Genomic DNA, 6,393 nt, shown 5'->3' with positions numbered 1-6,393 from the left:
GACTTCGCTTTCACACAGTATCTGTGCATGTTCACTACAAGCTGTTACAGCGTGGTAGCCACGGGACCAAAACAGCGGAGAAGTTGAGCCTCTCACTTCAACAGTCTTAATTATTCCAGAAATTGACCCACTATACAATTTACTTTCTGCATACACCATATCGCTTCATCTACCTTTAATATTTAAGTTCTTGTAGTCAAAATATGAGTTGGTATCTCAGACCGGGTGTTAACTTTTTAGTTTATCGAAGAGAGTTACTGCCTGTTTAGGTCTACAGCATCCAGTGTATACTTTGGGGCCTTATTGGGGAGGTAGGTTTGACTGATATGGTGTGCATTTGACCTAGTAGATGTCATCACAGTAGGATTGTGGGGAAAGTAGATTTAGCTGATAGAGCCTCTGCAATGTTTGGGAAAGCAGTCCCTCAGTAGCCTTTCTTCGAGTTATGATGTTGGATTTACTTTTAGCTTTATGTATTTAGACCTGCGTTTTCTGTTTGTCTGTTGCCAGTCCGTCAAGTCCTAATAGCATGTTCCCATGTTTCCTGTGCTCTAGACAACTTCCCAGTTCTGACCTTTCTGCCTGTCCTGACCCTGATCCTGTCTGCCGTCCTGTACCTGCCTGACTCTGATTTGGATTACGACTCTTTGCCTGCCTTGACAATTGCCTGCCCCTTGTACTGTAATAAACTCTGAGACTCGTACTATGCGCCTTCTGTCCACGAAGTGGCCATGACCAACCCAGCAGACTCGGACCAGCTCCGCAATGCTGTCTCCTTCCAAGGAGCCACCATTGGAAGACACGAGGAGTTACTGCAAAACCTTATGGAGGGACTCCATAGCCTGGCAGAACGCCATGTCCATGCGTTTAATACATTTCTGGAGCAATTCCGTGGATTCCCAACTAGGTAGCAAGCCACAACAGTAATCCCCCAGACTCTCAGCAATCCCGCCATCAATGGCGCTTCTTCCCAGCCTACCCCGGTGTCATGAGAACCTCTCTTACCTCCATCGGAGCTCTATGTTGGAGATTCTGGAACCTGCAGAGTGTTTCCCCCCCAGTGCTCCCTCATCTTCAGGCGGCAACCTTCTTCGTTCCACTCGGACCGCTCGAAGATAGCATACTTGATAACGCTGATGTCCGGGCGGACACTCGCCTGGGCTATGGCAGTGTGGGAGCAACAGTCCACCGTTTGCCTCAGTCTGGAGAAGTTCGTGGAAGATGCTCCAACTACATCAAGATTCCTGTAGTGTGGCAGACTATGCGGGGGATTTTTGCCTGGAAACTGGAAGCCCTGGTCGACATGTTCCTTCACGGATTATCGGAGGTGATTAAAGATGAGCTCGCAGCCCGGGAGCTGCCCATGGAGGTCGACTCCCTCATATCCTTGACGCTCTGGATCAATGGGCGGCTACGGGAACGTAGGAGGGAGAGGGGATCTGTTTCTTGTCGCCCTCGCTCGTCCTCTAATTCCATCTCGCCTCTGAGGAATCCCGGAAATCCCCGAAGTCTACATTTCTGAGAGAATCCGGTGTCACCCGAGTTCCCTCTGAAATCACAGAGGCCTGTCGACTCGCCTCCTCCGGAGCCCACGCAACTGGGCAGGACTATATTGTCTCCAACTGAGCACTCAAGAGCTGTCTGTATTGTGGAGCTACAGGACATTTCTTATCTACCTGCCAATTCAAAGGCTCATCAGTAGGTATGAGTACACTGGTGAGCCGTGCCTGGAGTTTCCAATCTCTCACTACTCGTAAACCCCTCTATGCTACCCTGTTGTGGGGAGACCAGTCCAAATCCATCCGGGTGCTCATTGACTCTGGGGCCGAGGAGAGCTTTATGGATACTACCATGGTGTTGGAGCTGAGTATCTCCACTCAACCCCTTTCCATCCCGATGGATGTCAGAGCCGCTGGATGGGCGCTCTATTGGCAGAGTCACCTACAATACAGTTCCTATCAACCTGCGAGTGTCAGGCAGCCACAGTGAGTCTCTACAGTTTCTGCCCCTGGAGTCTCCTCATGTACCCATGGTTTTGGGGTTTTCATGGCTCCAGCGGCACAACTCCCTAATCGACTGGGCTATGGGTTCCATCATGGGTTGAGGTCCGTTTTGCCATGAACATTGTCTGAAGTCGGTGTAGCGGACCCCGGGATGTCTCCCTGCGGGCTTGGGTAAAACCTCGGATCTCTCCGCCACTCCCGCAGAGTACCAGAACTTATGGGAGGTTTGCAACTCTGCCCGCGTTATATCTCTTCCTCCGCATTGGCCCTATGACTGTGCTATCGGCCTTCTCCCGGGCACCCCACCGCCTCGGGACAACTTTATTCCCTGTGGGGTCCGGAGACCAAAGCAATGCAAGGGTACATTGAGGGCTCTCTCACTGCAGGGATTATGCATTCATCTGCCTCCCCAGATGGCGCAGGGTTCTTCTTTGTGGAGAAGAAAGACAAGGACAAGCGTCCATGTATCGACTACCAGGGTCTTAATGCCATTACGGTTAAAAACCGTTACTCGCTACCACTCATCTCCTCTGCTTTGAGCCTCTCCAGAGGGCGGTCATCTTCTCCAAGTTGAACCTTCAGAACGCCTACCATCTGGTTCGGATACGGGAAGGAGACGAGTAGAAGACAGACTTTAACATGGATAGCGGGCACTACGAGTACCTAGTGATGCCGTTCGGACTGACCACCGCTCCCGCAGTGTTCAAAGCCCTGGTCAATGATGTGCTCCATGACATGTTGTACCGATTTTTGTTTGTCTACCTCGACGACATCCTAATTTATTTCCGGTCAGCTCAAGAGCACATCCTCCATGGCCGACAGGTCCTCCAGCATCACTTGGAGAACCAGCTTTTCGTGAAGGCGGAGAAATGTGAGTTCCATCGCTCCACCATCTCCTTCCTAGGATACGTCATCACTGCAGGGCATATTCAGATTGACCCTGAGAAGTTGAGAGTGCTGGTGGATTGGCCTCAACCCATATCCAGAGTGAAGCTGCAACATTTCCTGAGGTTTGCCATCGTTTCGTTGACGGTTTCTACCGTCGTTTCGTACGGGTTTACAGCACCCTTGCTTCCACACTCTTTGCACTCACCTCTCCCAAGTTTTGTTCATATGGTCTCCAGTGATGCACTACAGCTATCTTAATACATCCATACCCGCCCCGTCAGTTCGTGGTGGAGGCCGATTCCTTGGACATCGGAGTGGGGGCTGTCCTGTCCAAGCATTCTGTCCAGGACCAGATGCTGCATCCCTGCGCCTTCCTTTCCCATCGTCTTAACCCCGCTGAGAGGACCTATGATGTTGGAAATTGAGAATTAATAGCAGTTAAGATGCCGTTGGAGGAGTGGAGAAGGGACGGAACATCCATTCTTGGTCTGGAAGGACCAAAATAACCTGGAATATCTCTGCACTGCCAAGCGCCTCATCTCCAGGCAGGTGAGATGGGCCCTGTTATTTACTCATTTCCATTTCACTATCTCCTACCGCCCAGGGTACAAGAATGTGAAGCCTGATGCACTCTCACATATGTACAGCCCCGCTACTTCACCATTGGACTCCAAGACCATCCTTCCTACTTCCTTTTTAGTGACTGCTATCATCTGTGGAATAGAGAGTCAGGTCCGCAAGGCGCAGTGTTCCCAGGGAGGGGGGCCCGGCTAACCATATGTTTGACCCGAATTCTGCCCATGTTACAGTCCTGGAATGGGCACATTCCTCGAGACTCACCTGTCATCCTAGCTCCATCGGATCTTGGTTTCGTCCGACAACGTTTTTGGTGGCTCACCATGGTTGCTGACAACGTTCATTACCGCCTGCACTGTGTGTGCGCAGAACAAGACTCATCAGCAAGCTCTGGCTAGCGACCTTCAACCACTCCCTGTTCATCACCGCCCCTGGCCCCATATATTCTTGTACATCGTCATGGGTCTCCCTCCGTCAGATGGCAACACCACCATCATTATGGCGGTGGTTAGGTTTTCCAAAGCCGCCCATTTTATCCGGGGCGGCAGCGTGGCCTAGTGGTTAGAGCGTTGGACTAGTAACCGGAAGGTTGTGAGTTCAAACCCCCGAGCTGACATCTGTCGTTCTGCCCCTGAACAGGCAGTTAACCCACTGTTCCCAGGCCATCATTGAAAATAAGAATGTGTTCTTAACTGACTTGCCTGGTTAAATAAAGGTAAAATAAAAAATCCCCCTTCCTAGGTTTCCCTCAGCTAAGGAGACGGCCCAGCTCATGGTGCAGCACATCTTCCGGATCCATGGATGTCCGGTCGACATGGTTTCCGATCGCAGTCCTCTGTTCTTATCACGGTTCTGGAAGGCGTTCTGGACCCTCATTGGGTAGTCTGGCTTTCATCCCTAGTCTAGCGGGTCAATCAGGGCCTGGAGACGACTCTTTGTTGCCTCATTTCCACCAATCCCACCACCTGGAGCCAGCAACTCATGTGGGTGGAATACATCCGCAACACTGTTCTGTTCTGCTACCCGCAAACTTTCCCCCCATTTTATCATCCCTTTCCCCATCTATAAGGTCCTTAGCCCCTCTGCTGTTCGCCTTCTGTTGCCCTACAACAGTACCCGCATCAGAATCTCTCATGGCTTCACGTTAAAAACAACTGAATATCTAGTCTTCTGATTTTCTTCAGGAATGTTATATTTGTTTTTAAAAACACAGTATTTTTCAGTCCAGTTAGTACATTCTAGCAACACGCATAACCACCAAACCAGACAGGCAAATTCAGGGCAGCTAAAACAACCCAAGCCAAGGACAAATCACCTTAAATCTAGAGTTTTATATAGAGCCATAGCTGAATGGAACTCTTTACCAATCCATATTTCTCAGGTAAAAAGTAAATCCACCTTCAAGGGGAAAAAAACAACATCTAATGCGAAAGACCATATGTCTGGACAGGAAATAGAAAGCATCAACTGAATGTTAAATGTGTTTCCTGTCAGGTATTTTAATGATCTGTATTGTATATTTGTTGAATGTTTGTGAAGTCTTGATAGTGGTTGTTTGTAATGTCTTGTTAATTGGTGTTGGACCCCAGGAAGATTAGCTAGCGTTACGGTGTTAGCTAATGGGGATCCTAATAAAAACAACGAATTCTGTTGCTCCGCACCCTCCGTATACATCCCAATTTCCATGTATCTAGAATTAAACCTGTTTTACAGCCCTCCTGTTTTAAGCCTGCATTTTCTGTTTGTCTGTTGCCAGTTCGTCTTGTCAAGTCCTACCAGCGTGTTTCCGTGTTTTCTGTGCTCTAGTTATTGCTATTCCTAGTCTTCCTAGTTCTGACCTTTCTGCCTGTCCTGACCCTGATCCTGCCTGTCATCCTGTACCTGCCTGACTCTGATGTGGATTACGACGCTTTGCCTACAAGGGGCAGGCAATCTACCGATTGCCTGCCCCTTGTACTGTAATAAACTCTGAGACTCATACTATCCACCTCCTGTATCTGCATCAGGGTCTTAGCCTTAGCCGTGATAGAAGGTTATTGCAGTGTCTTGTGTTATATAGATGGATTTCAGAATTAACCTGGAAGAATCCATTGAAAGGTTTAGGTAAACTGTGCAGATGTATCAAACAATAATTTTGATTCAATGAATTTACCCAACTCAGTCATGGCCAAATTTTCTGAATGGTTCCAGGTAAGCAAATTATGTTCAAAAATCCAACTTTGTTGAAAGGCACGCACCTGTCTATATAAGGTCCCACAGTTGACAGTGCATGTCAGAGCAAAAAACAAGCCATGAGGTCAAAATAATTGTCCGTAGAGCTCTGACACAGGATTTTATTGAGGCACAGATCTGGGGAAGGGAACATTTATGTAGCATTGAAGGTCCCCAAGCACACAGTGGCCATCATTCTTAAATGGAAGAAGTTTGGAACCACCAACACTCTTCCTAGAACTGGCTGCCCGGCCAAACTGAGCAATCGGGGGAGAAGGGCCTTGGTCAGGGAGGTGACCAAGAACTTATGGTCTGGTGGTGGTAGCATCATGCTGTGGGGATGTTTTTCAGTGGCAGGGACTGGGAGACGAGTTAAGATCGAGGCAAAGGTGAACAGAGCCAAGTACAGAGATCCTTGATAAAAACCTGCTCCAGAGCACTGAAGACCTCAGACTGGGCCGAAGGTTCACCTTACAAAAGGACAACAACCCTAAGCACATAGCCAAGGCAACACAGGTGTGGCTTTGGGACAAATCTCAGAATGTCCTTGAGTGGCCCAGTCAGAGCCTTGACTTGAACCCAATCTCCAATCTCCGGAGAGACCTGAAAATAGCTGTGCAGCGACACTCCCTGTCCAACCTGACAGACCATGAGAGGAAGAATGGGAGAAACTCCCCAAATACAGGTGGCCCAAGCTTGTAGCGTTACACCCAAG

This window comes from Oncorhynchus gorbuscha, linkage group LG10 (genome assembly GCF_021184085.1).
Source record: "Oncorhynchus gorbuscha isolate QuinsamMale2020 ecotype Even-year linkage group LG10, OgorEven_v1.0, whole genome shotgun sequence".
NCBI classification, from domain to species: Eukaryota; Metazoa; Chordata; class Actinopteri; order Salmoniformes; family Salmonidae; genus Oncorhynchus; species Oncorhynchus gorbuscha.
Note: the sequence above shows the minus strand (reverse complement) of the source record.